The sequence below is a fragment of the Helianthus annuus genome, chromosome 12, assembly GCF_002127325.2.
Source record: "Helianthus annuus cultivar XRQ/B chromosome 12, HanXRQr2.0-SUNRISE, whole genome shotgun sequence".
Lineage (NCBI taxonomy): Eukaryota > Viridiplantae > Streptophyta > Magnoliopsida > Asterales > Asteraceae > Helianthus > Helianthus annuus.
In genome coordinates, this window is record NC_035444.2 from 156270905 (window position 1) to 156294280 (window position 23376).

The following is a 23376-nucleotide window of genomic DNA, read 5'->3' on the forward strand; positions in this document are numbered from 1 at the left end:
TTTCGGGACGAAATTTCCTTCAAGTTGGGGATGATGTGACAACCCGAACTTTCAAGGTTAGTAGCGTAATTCTGACCCTTCGTTACTCCTCCGTGGTGTGCCGTGCTTGTATCCGTGCTTGTATGATTTTGTTTAACGATTCGGTAGCCTTGTTAGAATTATGTGTGTTAGTATAATCGGACCGCAACGTGTGTGGATGTTGGATTAATAAACCCATTGACATAATTGAACACATAGGGGGCCCAAATACGGTTTCATATTATGTTTAGTATCGGCCCAAATTACCATTGGATTAGCAAACATAATTGGCCCAGTTTCTCGTCTGTTTAACTACTTAAATACGTGAATAAGTGTGATCACAAACCACACAAACCCTAAAACCCCTAGGTGTTCGACGGCAGTGGAGCCCTCCTCATCGAAACTCTGTGATCTCTTCAATCCATACTTGGCATTCGGTTAGTGAGTAATATTAAAACAATTTGTTGCTTTTAATAATTGATGTGAAATATGCTTGTATGTATTAACTGTTAAACAAAACACATAATGTGACAATTCGGTGGAATCTGGTTGGGGTTTGTGAACAAGATATTGGCTAAATGATGTGACCATGATGTTCACCAATATAATATTCAGATGGGTTTGTGATCCAGATTTATTGCTTTAGTAAAATTGATCTCACATGCATATACATGTTCCATCATAACTGACAATTGCATGCTAGCACATATTAACAAATTAGTCAATGTAGTACACTGAATAGACACATAGGGGGGCTGAGCATGTGATCTAAAAAGGGCGGCAGGATATATATGTTATGTGTGTATATACATACCGATTGAAAGGACCGATTGAAAGGAAAAGACATGTGGGCGGCCATCATAGGAGTAGGTGATATTTTTTTAATTGATTTGATACAATAGCAGACATCCAAATCATGGGATTGCTTTTTAATGTGTATGTGTGTGTTGATATAATTCGGTCCAATGATATGAAAGGAATGAACATGGTGGTTGTGTGTATTCGGTCATAGGATGGGATTGGTGGAAATGTTGGTTTGATCTAATTGGTGCAAGGCGGGCGGCTTATTATTATTTATTTTTTTTTATGTGTGTGTTGTTGTATGGTGGGCCGAAGGGTTATAGTGAATTACACCAATCTTAAGTGAATCCTTAACATGTTTTGTTTACATACTTGTGTGTTGAGAGACTAAATATTGAATGTTCCGCATGCACGAAATCATGAAACGAATTTACCTATTAACCGAACACATGTTAAGTGATTACTTGCTAATATTGGGTTGTTGGATTAACTGGTATGATTTCAACTATATGGGTGTATACGTGCATCTTGGTTGTGTGATATGTGCAATGAATACATAAATTGATTGTACGTGAAATATGTGGACTATGTGCACCAAAGACTAATTGTTGTTGGTAACTATTCTAGGACGTGTTCGAATAGTTGATAAACGGGTACCTAGTCTTACCGAGCAAACCAAAGGTGAGTTCACTACATTCGAGCATGCGTCCCAGTGGTTGGGGACAGTCAGTGGGTATCCCATGGGAGGGGATGAGTCTTTGGGTAAAAACGGGTATATTGGTTAATGATCTCACCTATCATCTTTTGTAAGTCCCTCATCGGGTATTAGTTAGTAGCGCTACTTAGGTTTGGCACCCTCACCCCGTGCCTGTAGAGGACGGAGGTGAACTAATGACCCAGTCTGGCCCAGTACTAGATAGGAGTACGTGGGAAGGGCAGTCCGTGAGCCGTCCGTGTTTGGAAATGAGATATTAACAATATTACTTGCATTGGGTATTAAACTGTTTTACATACACCGGGTAACAAACGTTTTCTAAAACTGTGAACTCGCCAGCTTTGTCTGATACGTGTGTTACATGCTCGCAGGTCCTTAGGTGCGTTGAAAGCAGGAACTTGCTGGCTGGAGGGCGCGAGTGGTCATGGTTGCTTGATGGATTTAATATTAGACATTTATTTACTATGATTGATTGGATAACATTTATATTACGATACATTAACGCTTCCGCTAAACTTATGGTTTTTGAATAACTTATGTTGGGATTTCAGTATCTTTAAATAATGAAGTTTTATTTCAAACTTGTGTTTCAATGTAATTGGTGGCTCATTGCTAGTTGTCACACGCCTAGCAGGGACACTCCCTAGGTGGTAATTTTGGGGGTGTGACAAGCTTCACAAACTTTCAAACCACAACGGCCAGAATGGTGGCGCTGGCAGGTGTTACACTTGGGCTGGGTGCCTATGTATCCTTTTCCTTTCTTCCCACTACCAGCTGTAACCTGAGCTGGCGTGCTTGTTTCTCCTTTCTTAACCACACCGCTAGTGCCTTGCTTGAAGTTCGAAAACTTCCGCTTGTTACCTCCTGATGACTCCACATGAGTCTCTTTCTTCTTTGGCTCAGCATCATTGAACTTGTTCAGGCGAATAGCCTCCTCTGTGAGAGCCACGCTCAAATCAATCGCCTCAGTAATAGTCGCAGGCTTGGAGGAGGTCACCATGCTTATGATTTGAGGAGCTAATCCTCAAATAAAACGTTCAATCCTTTTGAACTCTGGAGTGACCATGTAGGGTACCACATGTGATAAGTCATGAAACCTCTAAACGTATTCTGCGATCTTTGGACCTTCCATCTTTAAATGCCAGAACTCTGTTTCCAATCTTTGGATTTCAGCGCGGGAACAGTACTTTTTGCGCATAAGTTCCTTCAGTTCGGTCCAGGTCAGCGCGTAGGCAGCAGCTTCACCAAGTGTCTGTACTTGCAAATTCCACCAAGATAGGGCTCCATCCAAGAATAGCCCAGAGATATAGGTGACTTGCTGATCTAGTGCGCATTTGCTCATGCGAAGAACAGATTCAGTTTTCTCAGCCCAACGAACAAAGGCGACAGCACCTCCTGTGCCATCAAAGTTGACCGGCTTGCAGTCTAGAAAGTGTTTGTAGGTGCATCCATGAGGTGGGTTGTTGTTATTGCCAGTATTGCCTGAGTTGCTTCCACTAGTCACTCCTTGAGAGGTGGCGTATTGTGCGATGGCAGCAGCGATGATTTGCTGGAGTTCTGCCTCATTGGTAGGCATTTGCGGTTGTTGACGTCTTGGCGGCATCTTCTAAAGATGTGTTTACGTTGGTCAGGCCATAGTAAAGCGTACGTATATAATGATAGTAATAGTACATAACATCTCATGTTATCAATATATCATTCATATAACATCCCATGTCACAAAAATATAAATAATCAATCATACATCAAATATGATGAGAATACTGCGATTGCCATATATCGAGACCACATAGTAAGTGTACAAGTACATCACAGTGTCATACAACATCAATCGACTAAGGGCTACATCACCCCAGTCCAAAAACTATATCAAATCAGTGTCAATACATCCCATGTACAAAATCAACAAAAGTCATAATCAGAAAGTAGTCTCCAAAAATGATGTGCAGTCAAAAGCAATCGCCGTCTTCTCACCAATGTCTACCCATACGGTACTGATGAGCTCTAAACGGCTGGCGGTGGAGGAGGGGGAAAGTGAGTGTAAAACAAACGACGCAACTGGAGCCAGTCCTCCTCCATGGCTCTCTGGGTACGCAAGAAAGAGGCAACCTGCTGCTCTAGTGCGAGAAGGCGTGCAGCATAATCTGGTGGTAAAGGTCGAGAGGGCTGCAAAGGAGAGTGGGTCTGACCCTGGCACTGACACGGCGGCGGCTGAGCTCTCTCAAGCTCCTGAATGCGCTGTGTGTGTGCCTCGTGCTGAAAAACAAAAGACATCAAAACGTCCTCAATAGAGTGCACCATATGGAAAGGATGGTAGGGATCGGTCGGTGGCATGATAGGTGGTGATGACCAGAGAAACGGCTCCCTGGCTGGATCAAAAGGTGCCACATGAAATGGAGAAACAGGGGGTAAAACAGGTGGAAACTATGGCATAAAGGGAACAGACGTCGGCACATGCCCAAAGGGGTGGGCCGAAGAACCCTCTCCAGGTCGGGCTGGAGGTGTAAACTGAGGAACTGGAAAAGAGAAATCAACGTGTCGTGCATCAGTGGTATGAGGGGGAATAGGTGGAACCTCATCATCAGCAGGAATCCACCCGTGCTGGGCGTGCTCATCTCGTGGGTCCATGTGGGTCGCGAATAGTGCATGCTCGGGCTCTAGTGGAACGGGATCAGGTGGGGGAGCAACAAGAGGGTCAACAGGTGCATCAGCAATAAGTGGGGGATCAACGTGATCAGCAGCAATGTCATGATCGCCCTCCAATAATGGAGCGTCAACAGGATGGTCATCAACAGGTGGGTCAGCAATCACAGGCTCAATAGGTATGCCAACATGAACGGGGTCATGCTCAGGCACTGGGTCTAGAGCGGCTGCCTGCTCAGGGGCGATGGCAGGCTCGGGATCATCAAAGGCCATCTCAAAATCAAACTCAGGGTCAATGGGATCAACTGGGTCAGCTGGGTCGACCGGATCATCCATAGGCTGATCCATAGGTATAAACTCTATATCTAGATCCGGGTCGAATCCCGGGGGAAAGATAGGATCGGAATCCTCCACATCATCATGGTCGAAAGCAAAGCTAGGAATAGGGGCAACAGAGGATGCCTGGTCAGGATCTGAACCATGTGAAAAGTGTTGTGCACTCAGAGTGTGAGAAGGTGCGGAGGCCACATACTCGAAGGAGTCTGGAGCAGGAGAGTGGGCAGGTGACTCCGCAGCTGGAGCATCTGCGAGCAGTAAAAGTCCTCCGTCGGCTATGAGGGCCTCGCCCTCCTCATCGTCCTCTAGGAGATCATCGTCAAACAGATCAATATCGCCATCAGCATCGGCGTCAAGAAGTAAATCGTAGGCAGGGTAAGCGGCCAATGGTATAGGAGCAGGGATCTCTACAAGCGGTAGATCCCCAATAAGAGGGCCATCAGCGAGCTCATCAGCCTCGTCAGGTAGCGCGAAGGGCTGAAAGTCGTCCTCGTCCGTGCTAGAAACGTCGGATGTGTGGATCTCGCGCTCTGAAGATACTAAATCGTCTGATACGATCGGCCTGGGACCCGTAGTGTCTGAATCACCTGTGCCAGAGGTGTCCATGGTGTCTGTAACATAACCACAAATATGCACAAATAATCAGTCATACAATCAGGTAAACACACTAGTCACCAAGTAAGAATTCACATAATTCTCCTAGTCCCACTAGCCTCCCAGTCTCCTAGACTGACATTCCTAGTCCCACTAGCCAAATTCCTCCCAGTCTCTAAGACTGCTCTATCATCTACCTCGACCTCTTAGATCGAGCCTCGGACTCCAAGACCGAGCCTCAGCCTCCAAGACTGAGCCTACTCTTCTTAGTCTTACTAGCCATCTACCTCGATCTCTTAGATCGAGCCTCGGCCTCCAAGACCGAGCCTCAGCCTCCAAGACTGAGCCTACTCTTCCTAGTCTCACTAGCCATCTACCTCGATCTCTTAGATCGAGCCTCGGTCTCCAAGACCGAGCCTCAGCCTCCAAGACCGAGCCTCAGCCTCCAAGACTGAGCCTAAAAATAATAAAGAAAATGTGCTCAACATTTATTTGTAAAAACGTGTTGGATCTGGACTTAAATGGTATGCAGTAAAAATGTTTTCGTGAGAGCCCTAGTGATCATAGTCTAGACTCGAGAAGGAATCCTAGTTCGCTATGATCAGGGCTCTGATACCAAGCTGTCACACCCTGGCTTTGCGGAAGCGTGGTTAATTTGGTGTGACTTCTTAATACCATAGCTTAACCATAACAAAGCTATATGAATAAAAACCATGCAAGATCATCCATTCAATTAAGTTTTAAAACCAAATACAACAACATTGTTTTAACGGGAAAACACCCTAACGACATAATCACTGTTCAACAAACATAACAAACACAAACATAGCATAAACACAGTTTAAGGACTGTGACTTGTCCAGGAAAGAGTCACATTCCCTAAACCCGGATGACCTCGTAACTAGTGCAGCGGGAAAACGTGTCATACTGCGCCAGATCCTTTAATTCCCTGAAATACATGTAAGTTGAAAAATCAACAATAATGTTGAGCGAGTTCATGCGTAAGTGAGTAAATAAACCTTTGTAAGTATAAAAATCCTGGTATGTAGCAAATAAGGAAAAAGAGATCACCAATGGTTTGCAAGGCCATTGATATGTGTGAAATGCAAGTAGGAAGGCTCAAACCTAGCAGATTTATGCGTTGGGTACAAAGTCACCCAGAGGTCCGTTATGCTGGGCCTGGGGCTGGGCTCGCTACACCCAGATAGATCTATCGCTCCTGCCCCTCGGTCCTATCCTGAGGATTAATGACCTCAAGTTTCCGCCTACCCATTCACATGATCTAAGTAATAACCCTCCTTACGCTAACCATACCATGTAAGAAATATTCGTAATCATAGTAACATGTAGTTCACCCCCGCAGTTTAGAAAACTGAAAACAGTTAAGAGAAAAGGGGGACATGAACTCACAGCGGTGCGTCTCTACCAAGTATGTCTCCAAGTCAAGCAGCTGTGCAACGACCTACATGTACTAACTCTATTAGGCGGACGGCTGTGCCTTAGCTTTATGGTTTAAGTTTTGGGAAATAGTTAGACAACTATTTCGTGTTTACATTCTGTGCATACTTGGTAATTATTTTCCTTCCCAAGGATGGGGGATTTAATACATGTGTGTTCAAAATATATTATTAAGTCTCACTTAAAATATATCTTATTTCTAACTTCAAAATATAAATATTTTTCTCAAAAATATTATATTTTCTATTATATAAGATTTTCCCAAAATAATACCTTAACAAAAATACGTGTTCATAAATATTTCCGTAAAATGCGTAAGTTACGTTTTAACGATCGAGTGGTAATAATAATTACCGGTGTAACTTATATATTTATTGTGAAAGCGTTCGTATTATTTTGGATTCGTTAACGTTCGATAATATTATTTTTACCCTAAAAATAATATTTATACACTTCACAAAATAATTGACAAGTGACGTTGTGAAAAATATATTTACTAAATATATATTTATCACGTTTAATTTTGTGAAAATCCCACCTCCGATATTTGTAAATAAAGTCATGGCAAAACTTATATTTTGAAAACATGTCGAAAAGTATTTCTAACACTTATAGTGAAAATAATTCTAAGTGTTAGGTTTTTGGAAAAATTTCGCCAGAGTTTCCTCTGTAACTGGAGGTGGCCACGCTTTCAAGCGTATCATTTTCTTTTATAAATCAAATCAACCATTTTCTTACTCAATCAAAACAATATTCAACACATCAACTAGTTAATAAATATGTAAATCGCATAAATCACATGAACTTGCAGTTTTTCCAAAACTATGGTGTAAATCCCATCACTTTTAGCGGATCTTTATATAAAGCAATCCGATTTTGTAAAAACCTTGTTTTTAAAGAAATCCCGTCTTTACATCTTCTCGTCATCTTTTACAAAAATTGTTATTTTGTCGAAACTTTGTGCTACACAAGTGTTTACACACTTGTGTCTTCTAAAATCCTTCTTGTTAGCGTAAGATCCGTCTTTAGAAAACATGATTTCTTTAACACTCGGTCCTTTGAAAATACCACTTGTAGATCCGTAGATCTACTAGTTTTAAACACCATTTTGTAAGTAAAATCACTTTTACACAAGTTCATGATTCGTGTGTGGTAGAGTTTCATCTTTTAACCCTTGTCACTTCCAAAACTTCCTTATGTCATGATCCATGATCATGACCAACCCGGGTTAAATGATGATCCAAGCTACCACAGCATAGATCGGGTACAAATATTCACGCAAATCAAATACTACAAGTTTTACACACCAGATAAGCTTTTATCCATCATTACAAGCATTTTTAGTAAACTTTAGTGCATCAACTTGTAAGTTTACGAGTTTTAACCGTTACATATCCTTTTAACCACTTCAAAATAGTTTGAGAGGGTGATTTAAGTAACTTACCACTAGCTCGAGGCTAGGGAAGAATCTAGACGCAAAAAGGGTGGATAAAAGCAAGAGAGTGAGGTCCTTTAAGCTCCGAGTGCATCAAGCCTTCTTATACGCGATCCTTAATGCTTGTGTGATGTTGGAATTGGATGAACTAAACTCGAAAATATGATGGATGTATAGGGGATGTTCGGCCGAAGCCTTTGAGAGAGGGAGAGAGAGGGAGTGTTTGAGTGATGTTGGGGAATGTAAGTGATCTTGTGCAAATCCTTGTTCTTATAGACAAAATTGTGATTATGGTCCATTGGATTATATGTTCATTAGATATGGGACACACAAGATTTAAATAATCAAAATTGTACAAGTGTGGGTCACATTGTGACCGAAATCGGCCGGGGGGGGGGGGGGTTCTAGTTCATTTTCAACCAAAATAGTTAGTGTAAAGTGAGGTTAATCTAGTTAGTTAAGTGATTAACCCGGTTAGTTGTGCGTTGCGCTTTATGGCGGGTGTTAGGGTATTCAGGGACCCTAACTGGCTCAGAAAAGACAAATAGTGTTAATGGCAATATTTTCATGTTACGGGTAAAGTCCGGTTGTTCGGTTGGATAGTAATCCGTTAAAGCGCTTAACAAAGCTTTAAGGTGTCATTAATACCATTTTTAGTGACACAACTTATTCCTGACACTTTGGAATGTGTCTAGTAATATTTTTCTCATGTTTTGGCACTTTATTAGCTAGCTAAAAGCTGAATTGTTTATTAAAGTGCTGAGTTTTGTGCTTAGTGTACGTTTTAGGCACATCCAGTCATTGTAACTTATCCCTAGAGACGCAGTTCTACAACCCTTGTATCCCTACACTCACCACTAGTGTAGTAACTATCTCTGGCTTATACAGGCCTTAGAGGCAGTGTCTGCCTGATGCTGGCTTTATCAGCATGTTCAATAGGTTATCCGTTTGTAGTGCTACAGTGCTTTTGTGCATCATGTTTGTCACTAGAGTTCAGTATGAAAATAATGTAGTGACGGTATGTAAAGTATGATGCAGGAATATGCATGTATCAACATTCAAGTAGCAGTTTGTTCACAAGTTCAAGTAAGCACAGTAATCAAGCAGTAATTAATTATTAATTAAGTCGTACGGATACCTGGTTTAGTGAGGGTTGTCACAATTAAACATTGAACAAACTTACCTATTACACATAAAATCTTTACCACCATCACATTCCCCTTTCCATTTTGAAGGAATAGGACCAATGCCTTCATCACTAAAGCTCTCTGACTCTGGCCATATTCTGGTATCAATGACACCTATTATGTTGTCACTCTCCACTTCAGGGCGTCCCATGAAGTCCCATGACCTTGTTGTTTGTAACAACAACTTTCGACTAGGGAAGACCGAGACGACCCCGACAATTCCTATTGAAGACAATATTCAATCAATATCCGTTAGTATTACATTATTGATTCATATATTATGTATAACTAGATATCCAAGTATGTAAAGTAACTTACTTGTTAACTTATGCTTTTCTTCCTCGGTCAGATATGCACAAACCCATTGAAGCTTCTTTTATAGCTTCGTATCAAAGCATGGCTTGCAAAACTGTTTTTTTTTTCAAAGTATAACAGGAAATAATTATATATAGATTCTAATCTAAAATTTTTAAATAAAAGATAAGATATACCTAGGATGAATAACTTCTTTGATAATTTGTGAGTGATGCAATGAAGACGAGTATTCTCCCTTGGGAAGAGATCCCATGTATGCAATATAAACCTACAAAAAAATACCATTCATGAGCACTAAGAAGGAATATCATGTGTTTTAGGTGGCGAAGAAGGAATTAACCATTTATAATTAATGAATAACTAACCTTTCGTTCTTGATCAAAGGAGGAGACCCAAGAAATAAATATGCATATGCATATGGTCAGAACAATACTTAATGTCTCCATTAGCAACCAAACTACAAGACCCAAATACAAGTCATAATTAACATCATAACCCGAATGAGATAACATGTCAAATGACAAACGTGTGTAATTTAAACTTAAATACAATTTTCATAATTTAAGCCCTTCTAAATTTGTCTTTCTATTACTAAATATATGGTTTGGTTATTTGCAATGTTTTCAGAACCGGACCGGAGGTCGACCCGGTCGCCTTATGGGGTCAAAGGTCACAAGCTACATATGTGTAGCTCGTGGATCTACCAAAAAATCTTGTTTAAAAGTGGTTTTTCGGATATCCAAAATTTCGGATATTTCGGATACGGATTTTCGGATATTTCGTATTCTCGGATATTTCGTATTCGGTTTTAGATACGGATTTTTTTGAACACTCCTACCCTACATTGATTCGACCGATATAACTATATATCTTTTAATAGCCAAAACTAAAAACTAGTACAAGCTTCCTAGCTAGAAAGTACGTAGATGCTAACCACTAGAGTTGCATCGTTCTTGAGAAGGAGCTTATCGACAAATTTTCTATCAATATCACTTGCTGCAACAGTTAAGATCCATGGAGCATAATTTTGGATAGAAGAGAAATCAGGACCAGTATTCCCTGCAGCATTTACCGTCAAAATGCCCTTCTCGATTGCATGGAATGACCCAATTGCAAATGGGTCAGAAGTAAGCTCGAGTGCACCATCTGGATAGCCCATGGAAAGTGATATAATATCTACCCCGTCAGCAATGGCATGATCGAAGGCACTCAGAACATCTATATCGTAGCAGCCTTGCTCGCATACTTTATAAACAACAAGTCTTGCAGAGGGAAACTCCTCCTCTAGCAATTCCATGTGCTAGACCATAATAATTTGCATCCCTCACTTGATTACCAGCTAAAATTGATGCCACATTAGTCCCGTGCCCATCTTTGTCTCTTGCAGAAAGCTCCCTACTTTCAGAGCTAAATGAGCGAGCGCCGATTATCTTTCTATATACAAAATAAAAAACAATTAAAACTATAACAAGGCCTTTTTGTTATAAATAGACAAGTTTTTCAAGGTACATATATGTATATGAATGTGTGTGTGTATTTATAGGTTTTAGGTTCATGAGAAAACCAATAAATACTTTAAAACCGAGAAAATTACTACCAACCAATCAATTTTTTTTACTCTTCCTTTCTTTTAGTTATAAGTTTAGTGTTGTAAAAAACAAATAAATATATCATTTGTATACCTTCACAAGCTATATATGTGTAGCTCGTCAATCTCGATATATATAGCTTGTGAAAGTACACATATGTAGTTCACAAGCTACATATGTGTAGCTCGTGGATCTACCAAAAAATCTTGTTTAAAAGTGATTTTTCGGATATCCAAAATTTCGGATATTTCGGATACGGATTTTCGGATATTTCGTATTCGGTTTTAGATGCGGATTTTTTTGAACACTCCTACCCTACATTGATTCGACCGATATAACTATATATCTTTTAATAGCCAAAACTAAAAACTAGTACATGCTTCCTAGCTAGAAAGTACGTAGATACTAACCACTAGAGTTGCATCGTTCTTGAGAAGGAGCTTATCGACAAATTTTCTGTCAATATCACTTGCTGCAACAGTTAAGATCCATGGAGCATAATTTTGGATAGAAGAGAAATCAGGACCAGCATTCCCTGCAGCATTTACCGTCAAAATGCCCTTCTCGATTGCATGGAATGACCCAATTGCAAATGGGTCAGAAGTAAGCTCGAGTGAACCATCTGGATAGCCCATGGAAAGTGATATAATATCTACCCCGTCAACAATGGCATTATCGAAGGCACTCAGAACATCTATATCGTAGCAGCCTTGCTCGCATACTTTATAAACAACAAGTCTTGCAGAGGGAAACTCCTCCTCTAGCAATTCCATGTGCTAGACCATAATAATTTGCATCCCTCACTTGATTACCATCGAAAATTGATGCCACATTAGTCCCGTGCCCATCTTTGTCTCTTGCAGAAAGCTCTCTACTTTCAGAGCTAAATGAGCGAGCGCCGATTATTTTCTATATACAAAATAAAAAACAATTAAAACTATAACAAGGCCTTTTTGTTATAAATAGACAAGTTTTTCCAGGTACATATATGTATATGAATGTGTGTGTGTGTATTTATAGGTTTTAGGTTCATGAGAAAACCAATAAATATTTTAAAACCGAGAAAATTACTACCAACCAATCAATTTTTTTTTACTCTTCCTTTCTTTTAGTTATAAGTTTAGTGTTGTAAAAAACAAAGAAATATATCATTTGTATACCTTCACAAGCTATATATGTGAAGCTCGTCAATCTCGATATATATAGCTTGTGAAAGTACACATATGTAGTTCACAAGCTACATATGTGTAGCTCGTGGATCTACCAAAAAATCTTGTTTAAAAGTGGTTTTTCGGATATCCAAAATTTCGGATATTTCGGATACGGATTTTCGGATATTTCGTATTCGGTTTTAGATCCGGATTTTTTTTAACACTCCTACCCTACATTGATTCGACCGATATAACTATATATCTTTTAATAGCCAAAACTAAAAACTAGTACAAGCTTCCTAGCTAGAAAGTACGTAGATACTAACCACTAGAGTTGCATCGTTCTTGAGAAGGAGCTTATCGACAAATTTTCTGTCAATATCACTTGCTGCAACAGTTAAGATCCATGGAGCATAATTTTGGATAGAAGAGAAATCAGGACCAGTATTCCCTGCAGCATTTACCGTCAAAATGCCCTTCTCGATTGCATGGAATGACCCGATTGCAAATGGGTCAGAAGTAAGCTCGAGTGAACCATCTAGATAGCCCATGGAAAGTGATATAATATCTACCCTGTTAGCAATGGCATGATCGAAGGCACTCAGAACATCTATATCGTAGCAGCCTTGCTCGCATACTTTATAAACAACAAGTCTTGCAGAGGGAAACTCCTCCTCTAGCAATTCCATGTGCTAGACCATAATAATTTGCATCCCTCACTTGATTACCAGCTAAAATTGATGCCACATTAGTCCTGTGCCCATCTTTGTCTCTTGCAGAAAGCTCCCTACTTTCAGAGCTAAATGAGCGAGCGCCGATTATCTTTCTATATACAAAATAAAAAACAATTAAAACTATAACTAGGCCTTTTTGTTATAAATAGACAAGTTTTTCCAGGTACATATATGTATATGAATGTGTGTGTGTATTTATAGGTTTTAGGTTCATGAGAAAACCAATAAATACTTTAAAACCGAGAAAATTGCTACCAACCAATCAATTTTTTTTTACTCTTCCTTTCTTTTAGTTATAAGTTTAGTGTTGTAAAAAACAAAGAAATATATCATTTGTATACCTTCACAAGCTATATATGTGTAGCTCGTCAATCTCGATATATATAGCTTGTGAAAGTACACATATGTAGTTCACAAGCTACATATGTGTAGCTCGTGGATCTACCAAAAAATCTTGTTTAAAAGTGGTTTTTCAGATATCCAAAATTTCGGATATTTCGGATACGGATTTTCGGATATTTCGTATTCGGTTTTAGATCCGGATTTTTTTGAACACTCCTACCCTACATTGATTCGACCGATATAACTATATATCTTTTAATAGCCAAAACTAAAAACTAGTACAAGCTTCCTAGCTAGAAAGTACGTAGATACTAACCACTAGAGTTGCATCGTTCATGAGAAGGAGCTTATCCACAAAATTTCTGTCAATATCACTTGCTGCAACAGTTAAGATCCATGGAGCATAATTTTGGATAGAAGAGAAATCAGGACCAGTATTCCCTGCAGCATTTACCGTCAAAATGCCCTTCTCGATTGCATGGAATGACCCAATTGCAAATGGGTCAGAAGTAAGCTCGAGTGAACCATCTGGATAGCCCATGGAAAGTGATATAATATCTACCCCGTCAGCAATGGCATGATCGAAGGCACTCAGAACATCTATATCGTAGCAGCCTTGCTCGCCTACTTTATAAACAACAAGTCTTGCAGAGGGAAACTCCTCCTCTAGCAATTCCATGTGCTAGACCATAATAATTTGCATCCCTCACTTGATTACCAGCTAAAATTGATGCCACATTAGTCCCGTGCCCATCTTTGTCTCTTGCAGAAAGCTCCCTACTTTCAGAGCTAAATGAGCGAGCGCCGATTATCTTTCTATATACAAAATAAAAAACAATTAAAACTATAACAAGGCCTTTTTGTTATAAATAGACAAGTTTTTCCAGGTACATATATGTATATGAATGTGTGTGGGTGTGTTTATAGGTTTTAGGTTCATGAGAAAACCAATAAATACTTTAAAACCGAGAAAATTACTACCAACCAATCAATTTTTTTTTTACTCTTCCTTTCTATTAGTTATAAGTTTAGTGTTGTAAAAAACAAAGAAATATATCATTTGTATACCTTCACAAGCTATATATGTGTAGCTCGTCAATCTCGATATATATAGTTTGTGAAAGTACACATATGTAGTTCACAAGCTACATATGTGTAGCTCGTGGATCTACCAAAAAATCTTGTTTAAAAGTGTTTTTTCGGATATCCAAAATTTCGGATATTTCGGATACGGATTTTCGGATATTTCGTATTCGGTTTTAGGTCCGGATTATTTTGAACACTCCTACCCTACATTGATTCGACCGATATAACTATATATCTTTTAATAGCCAAAACTAAAAACTAGTACAAGCTTCCTAGCTAGAAAGTACGTAGATACTAACCACTAGAGTTGCATTGTTCTTGAGAAGGAGCTTATCGACAAATTTTCTGTCAATATCACTTGCTTCAACAGTTAAGATCCATGGAGCATAATTTTGGATAGAAGAGAAATCAGGACCAGTATTCCCTGCAGCATTTACCGTCAAAATGCCCTTCTCGATTGCATGAAATGACCCAATTGCAAATGGGGCAGAAGTAAGCTCGAGTGAACCATCTTGATAGCCCATGGAAAGTGATATAATATCTACCCGGTTTGCAATGGCATGATCGAAGGCACTCAGAACATCTATATCGTAGCAGCCTTGCTCGCATACTTTATAAACAACAAGTCTTGCAGAGGGAAACTCCTCCTCTAGCAATTCCATGTGCTAGACCATAATAATTTGCATCCCTCACTTGATTACCAGCTAAAATTGATGCCACATTAGTCCCGTGCCCATCTATGTCTCTTGTAGAAAGCTCCCTACTTTCAGAAATGAGCGAGCGTCGATTATCTTTCTATATACAAAATAAAAAACAATTAAAACTATAACAAGGCCTTTTTGTTATAAATAGACAAGTTTTTCAAGGTACATATATGTATATGAATGTGTGTGTGTGTATTTATAGGTTTTAGGTTCATAAGAAAACCAATAAATACTTTAAAACCGAGAAAATTACTACCAACCAATCAATTTTTTTTACTCTTCATTTCTTTTAGTTATAAGTTTAGTGTTGTAAAAAACAAAGAAATATATCATTTGTATACCTTCACAAGCTATATATGTGTAGCTCGTCAATCTCCATATATATAGCTTGTGAAAGGACATATATGTAGTTCACAAGCTACATATATGTAGCTCGTGGATCTACCAAAAAATCTTGTTTAAAAGTGGTTTTTCGGATATCCAAAATTTCGGATATTTCGGATACGGATTTTCGGATATTTCGTATTCGGTTTTAGATCCGGATTTTTTGAACACTCCTACCCTACATTGATTCGACCGATATAACTATATATCTCTTAATAGCCAAAACTAAAAACTAGTACAAGCTTCCTAGCTAGAAAGTACGTAGATACTAACCACTAGAGTTGCATCATTCTTGAGAAGGAGCTTATCGACAAATTTTAATTCAAATGTTTGTCTGTATGGTCCGAATGTAAAGTGAAGTATATAGTTGTCTTATGTTTTGCCCAAAGTATTCATCCAACATGTGCTGTATCCCTAAAGTCTGCGTGTATATTTTCAAGATGTGAATGATGATGGGCATTTAATTGATTCACTTAAATTCTGAATTTGTTAGAATGTGGGGAAGGTCTGAACATGTGATGATTGGAGTTATCAGAATTAATTAGGATGGTGCATGTGTTCGATAGGTGTATAATAACTTTTAAAAAATTTAAATGGACCAACTATATACATATTATTCAAATGGGAGTTTCAAATTAACTCCAATCATTTCAATTATGGCCGTATATGTTGTTTAGGAGTACCCATGTGAGCCACTAAATGGTGGAAATGATATAATAGCCAAACAACTATTAACTTTGTACTATCTTACTTTTAATTGTTATGTAACAATCTAGATTACAAAAATGCATCACATGCAAACTTAATTAAACATTGAACAAACTTACCTATTACACACAAAATCTTTACCACCATCACATTCCCCTTTCCATTTTGAAGGAATAGGACCAATGCCTTCATCACTAAAGCTCTCTGACTCTGGCCATATTGCGGTATTAATGACACCTATTATGTTGTCACTCTCCACTTCAGGGCGTCGTTCGATTCTTTGGGATAACCCCATGAAGTCCCATGACCTTGTTGTTTGTAACAACAACTTTCGACTGGGGAAGACCGAGACGACCCCGACAATTCCTATTGAAGACAATATTCAATCAATATCCGTTAGTATTACATTGTTGATTCATATATTATGTATAACTAGATATCCAAGTATGTAAAGTAACTTACTTGTTAACTTATGCTTTTCTTCCTTGGTTAGATATGCACAAACCCATTGAAGCTTCTTTTATAACTTCGTATCAAAGCATGGCTTGCAAAACTGGTTTTTTTCCAAAGTATAACAGGAAATAATTATATATAGATTCTAATCTAAAATTTTTAAATAAAAGATAAGATATACCTAGGATGAATAACTTCTTTGATAATTTGTGAGTGATGCAATGAAGACGAGTATTCTCCCTTGGGAAGAGATCCCATGTATGCAATATAAACCTACAAAAAAATACCAATCATGAGCACTAAGAAGGAATATCATGTGTTTTAGGTGGCGAAGAAGGAATTAAGCATTTATAATTAATGAATAACTAACCTTTCGTTCTTGATCGAAGGAAGAGACCGAAGAAATAAATATGCATATGCATATGGTCAGAACAATACTTAATGTCTCCATTAGCAACCAAACTACAAGACCCAAATACAAGTCATAATTAACATCATAACCCGAATGAGATAACATGTCAAATGACAAACGTGTGTAATTTAAACTTAAATACAATTTTCATAATTTAAGCCCTTCTAAATTTGTCTTTCTATTACTAAATATATGGTTTGGTTATTTGCAATGTTTTCAGAACCGGACCGGAGGTCGACCCGGTCGCCTTATGGGGTCAAAGGTCGGACTGGTCCGACCGGTTTGACCGGATTTAAGACCCGGTCGCCTTATGGGGTCAAAGGTCACAAGCTACATATGTGTAGCTCGTGGATCTACCAAAAAATCTTGTTTAAAAGTGGTTTTTCGGATATCCAAAATTTCGGATATTTCGGATACGGAATTTCGGATATTTCGTATTCGGTTTTAGATCCGGTTTTTTTTGAACACTCCTACCCTACATTGATTCGACCGATATAACTATATATCTTTTAATAGCCAAAACTAAAAACTAGAGTTGCATCGTTCTTGAGAAGGAGCTTATCGACAAATTTTCTGTCAATATCACTTGTTGCAACAGTTAAGATCCATGGAGCATAATTTTGGATAGAAGAGAAATCAGGACCAGTATTCCCTGCAGCATTTACCGTCAAAATGCCCTTCTCGATTGCATGGAATGACCCAATTGCAAATGGGTTAGAAGTAAGCTCGAGTGAACCATCTGGATAGCCCATGGAAAGTGATATAATATCTACCCCGTCAGCAATGGCATGATCGAAGGCACTCAGAACATCTATATCGTAGCAGCCTTGCTCGCAAGTTGTGGTATGGTCCAATATTCCTGCGCAAGGTTTTTGGGACCATACCCCTTCAAATACTATCATCAATTTATCTAGCATCGGTTTGCAGACGCGGTTCATGAGGCCCATGAAAGCGGCAGGTGCATTTGTTAATCCGAAAGACATTACTAAGAATTCGTAATGTCCATAACATGTTCTGAACGCCGTTTTCGATATGTCTTCTTCTTTTACCTTTAACTGGTGATAACCCGACCTTAAGTCGGTCCTTGAAAACCAACTCGCGCCTTGCAGCTGATCAAATAAGTCGTCGATCCTAGGAAGCGGGTATCGATTCTTTACCATGAGTTTATTTAACTCCCGGTAACCAATACATATTCGCATGCTTCCGTCTTTCTTCTTTACGAATAATACCGGCGCTCCCCATGGAGAAACACTCGGTCGGATAAATCCCTTGTCGAGAAGGTCTTACAATTGCGACAACAATTCTTATAGTTCTGATGGCGCTAATCGCTAAGGAGCCTTGGCTATCGGTTTCGCGCGCGGAACTAATTTGATGCCAAACTCCACCTCGCGTTCAGGTGGTACCCCCGGTAGATCTTCAAGGAAAACATCTTCAAACTCCCGTATGACTGGTACGTCTTTAATTTCTAGAGACTCTTTAGTTGAATCATGTATGTAAGCCATATATGCCTTACATCCATGTTGAACAAGCTTATAAGCTTTAATAAACGAGCAAATTATGGGGCTGCAACTTTTCTCCCCATAGATAGTAACATGTTTTCCGCTCGGAAACATTAGTTGTATCTCCTTACGGTTGCATATTACTTTCACGTGATATCGAGCTAGCCAATCCATCCCGATTACCACTTGAAGTTCTCCCATTGACATGGGAATTAGATCGACGAAATATTCTTCATCGTCAATGCTCAATTTGCAGTTCCAGCACATATCACAAACAATAAAACTTTTATTAGTACCTATTTCTACTTCTAGAGGCATAGGTAATTTCGTTAACATGAATGTAGGGTGTTGAATAAATCGATATGAAACAAAAGAACTATTCACACCCGTACCAAATAAAATTCGTGCTGGAATTGAATTTACAAGAAATATACCTGAAACGACATCAGATTCAGCTTTAGCCTCTGCGGCTGTCATGTGAAGACCTTGCCCTCGCTTTCTGCGCATCAGACTTTGCGTCAGCTGTGTCTTTGGTTCCAACCAACTCCGGACATTCAGACTTTTTATGTCTCGATTTATAACATTTATAACACACCGACACCTTCCCCAGGCAATTTGCAACCACGTGTCCCACTTTTCCGCAAGTAGGACATGGTTTGTTTTAAAAATAACATTCGCCCTTGTGAGTCTTTCCACATATTTTGCATTGAGGTAGTCCCCCTTTTGCAACTCCTTTCTTAGGAGCTTCATTCGGCTTTGATTTCTTTGCGGGGCTAGGGTTCACATCAAACACCCTCCTTTCACCCCTTTCGATCTGTTTCTTCGGCTCGATCTCTCTTTCACGTGCGGCATTTACTATCTCTGTAAGATGCCCAATTTTCGAAGGAGTCATAAACTCCCGATATTCTGTGCTTAACATGTTGTAGTAATAGTAAATTTTCTGTTCTTCATTTTGCACCAGCTCATCACAAAACCTGAGCTTGTCAAGAAATACTCCCGTGATCTTTTCTATCGACTCGCCACTATGCCTCAGCTGAATAAACTCTTCTTTAATCATGTTGATCACAGCTTTTGGGCTATGGTGTCTAAGGAACGGTGTCTTGAATTCTTCCCACGGCATAGTTCTCGTGGCCTCAATTCCTTGTTCCTTCTTCAGATTATCCCACCAATCCTTAGCGTGGCTTCTTAACTGACCGGTTCCGTGCGCCACGAAATCGGTCTCATCACAATGGATTCTTTCAAATACCCCTTTCATATCGCTAATCCATCGTTGACAAACGATCGGATCAACTTCGCCATTATAGATCGGGGGTTTGCATGCCATAAATTTATTATATGGACATGCTTTCGATTACCCATATCTCTTTCTTTCATTTCGTTCATCTTATCATCTATTACCGATAAGAGTGTGGTTTGTAGTCTGTTGGTGCACTTGTGTCTGTACTTTGTCTGTATTCGGTCACGATGTAAACGATGTTTCGTAGTCTTGTAAGTTTGACCAAGTCAACCATCCTCCGGTTTGACTTGGCCAGACAGTTAGAAGATGTTTGTATATGGTTGTCTGTCTCGAAGGATAAGAGATCGAAGGATGATGTGGATCCTTCGATCTCCTCGAAAGATATGCTTCGATTAATGGACCTCGAAAGATCATCCTTCGAGGTCCCTGTGAATCCTTCGAAGGCTTTGTGATCGATAGATGATCCTTCGACCATCTATCGGATCCTTCGGACAAGGCAACCTGTGCTGGGTATATATATACCCATGCAGTGTGTTAGAAAGATAGAGATGCACACAGAAGGATAGAGAGACACTTGAGAGCATTCTGTCCGAAACACACACACACACTTTGAGAGTTTGCAAAACACATTTGTGAACATTGAGCTTGTAACCGGAACCTTTCATTCGTATTAATACAAGTGGTGTTAATCGGTGAACCTTGTGTGTTTGTGTTTATACTTGTCTCATCCCGGTTTGCTTGCTAGCTTGGATTCCGCACTTGCTAGTGGGTTAGTATAACAAGGTTTAGGTTCGTCATCCTCCGAGAGGGACCTACATAGTCTATCGACAAACTGCGGTAGACTAGCTTCTAATGCCTTTCCGACTTCCTCGGAAATTGTAGCTTTCATCTCTTCAGTTACATGAGATGCAAAATCACCTCCGATTGCACCGGACATTTCTTTAACTGAAATGTTCATAATAGTTAATCAATAACTATTCAAATTCATTTCCATTTCGTTACATGGAAATTTATATCACACACACTTAATCATAAGTAACGTATTATTCTTTTTCGGTTTGGTCAAGTATATAACTTGTCTTACCTTTCTTAGTGTATTTCCCGGGTTCGAGCATAATAATACACTCCTCCCATACACTTTTGACATATTTTACATCATTTAAATCTATACACTTAGACTTGTTTATAAATAACTCTTACCAGATGTCTTGATCAAGCTTTGAACCGAACACACTTTGTCTTAACGAGGCTATGATTACCAACTTGTAAGACCCTTATCACCCATACAATATTTCATATAATATATAGCACATTTATAATGCCAATATTCCAAAAACATCGATAACCAATATTTACATAGTGTTCAACCCTTTAAACGAGGTTTACTAAGGTTTCAAAAACATATTGTTATAACAAAACATACTTAACTTTCAAAACATGCAAACCATATTTACAAAAGTTTGATAACACAACACCAAAGTGTTTAGTGACAAAAGTAATAGTTTTCATTTGCGGAAGCTTCTTTTAAGCATGTGTTCGGTTCTTTAGCCATGCTTGATCGTCATCCGCAAGTTCATACCCTTTACCTATAACCAAAATCATCAATTATTAGTTATAAGAAGTTATAATGTGCATTTACAAGTCCCTAAGCTGAAACAAATACACAAAAACAACTTTTGCTGGCATTTTGGTTTGTCGTGGGGTGCGACAAGGAGAGCTTTGGCTCTCGCGGGCCGCGAGCAACGTCGCGTTGCGCGATAGGCATAGGGGTTTGCCGTCGCGTGGTGCGACTCCCTACTTTCGACAGAAAGTTCAGTTCCAAGACCTGCATTTTTCCAGCTCAACTAAACTTTACGTAAAAAATCATAATTTCTTCGTTTTTTATCCGAATTGGGTCACGTTTCTTCCTACGTGATCGTAATTCGATCCTCTATAACATAGAATTAAAATCTAACATTTACATGAACAAATTTCTTGAATTTAAGCCCTCGGCTTATAAAAATTTTCATAATTATTCGACCCGTTCACAAGTATGAACAGTAAACTTAGTTTTTAACTCCCAAACTTCTATACAACTAACATATATAACATACCTAAAATGACGGTGCGTTATACATGCAATTTATGTACCCTTACTTATATGGATATGTTTAAATCCGGTATCATTTCGACGTCTTTATTCATGTAATCTTTCCAGATTACATCAAGACATCCTATTGACCTGTTTAGCTTTATTAGCGAAATTCATCGCTTCAATTCACCAAAGTTTCATTACTTTAGTTGTTTTGACCCGCTTGGTTTCCTTAAAGACATCCGTCGCTTTATCTTACCAAACAATCACCAATTGAGTCAAATTGACCCGTTTAACTATTATAGTGAAATCTATCACTTTTATTATATAATCATAACTTTAAACTCTTATTTAAATTGTTCAGTTTGTCTATACGGAATCCACCGTTTTGACACTCTCTGAGCTTCATAACGATACATTTATCATTCAATAGAATTGGAATTAAATAACTAACAATTTCTACGAAGCGTATAGCCACGTACCTTTAAAGCTTTCCTTTCAACCGATTATCCGCTCCTCCTTGATTACTAGACGATCCACCCAAATTGCCTATAAAATTCCAATTCGGACATATCGCTTAGAATTCATATTTCTATATTCAACATCCAATGCTTTCAACTAGTCAAATAAGTGATTATTTCATAATTCTCACTTAATTCAAATTCATTCAAGCATTTTATCAAACATCTTGTGTGCGTTAGTATCCTAACACTATCATGTTCATGATTAATGACTTTAACTATGTTAAAGCATAGTATTTAAAGTCATATGTCAAGAATACTATAACCACACTTAAACTTACTTCCAAACATTCTGGTAACACTAAATCATCTGTACAATTCAAGTGTTCTTCAGTCTATTCACAAAACCCATATAATCACCCATAGGATAACATTGAAATCAATAGATTATAACATGAATCTATCAAATTCTTGTCTAAGACTTGTTCTTAGGATTGTAATCAACTTAATTTAGTCATAACATCAATCAATTCTTCAATAATTTCAATTATGAGAATTCAAGAATAATCAAAACATCACCATATATCAAAATTGAGCATACCTTGTGATCTCCTAAGGTTGGTGACCATGATTTTAGCTTAGGATTGATTCCTAATTGAATTCCTTCTTTGATTTTTTTGAGAGTATAGAGTGAATTTAGGGTTTAGATGAAGAACTCTGTTTCCCTGTAGTTCAGATCGAATACAAGACACACACACAAGTGTGTGTTTTGTAGTTATCTTGTGTTTTAAAAACAAATTTCCATTTTGTCAAATTTGCTCCCTCTAGTTGTAAGGTTTATAATTAAGATGAAATTCCCTTGTTTCTTTATCATTTATCATAGATATTAAACTAAGTTAAATACCCTAGTGTTATTTTCACTATTTTTAATATTAACAATATTAATTATACATGTTTACACACATATATAGTTTAATATTTTTTTAGGGTGTTACAAGAACCCATGGGGATTCGAGTACTTAGCGGGCGTTCAACTGTTTAGA

The 23376-nt window shown here is 38.6% G+C and overlaps 1 long non-coding RNA gene across 1 annotated transcript; it reads right to left on the reverse strand.

Moving 5' to 3' along the window:
* Nucleotides 1–21112: 21112 nt before the first annotated feature.
* On the reverse strand, nt 21113–23093 carry LOC118484670. Its single transcript, XR_004873926.1, has 3 exons — nt 22935–23093; nt 22355–22421; nt 21113–21387 (listed from the first exon to the last, which is right to left on the reverse strand). It is a non-coding gene; the product is annotated as an uncharacterized LOC118484670 (long non-coding RNA).
* Nucleotides 23094–23376: the final 283 nt, after the last annotated feature.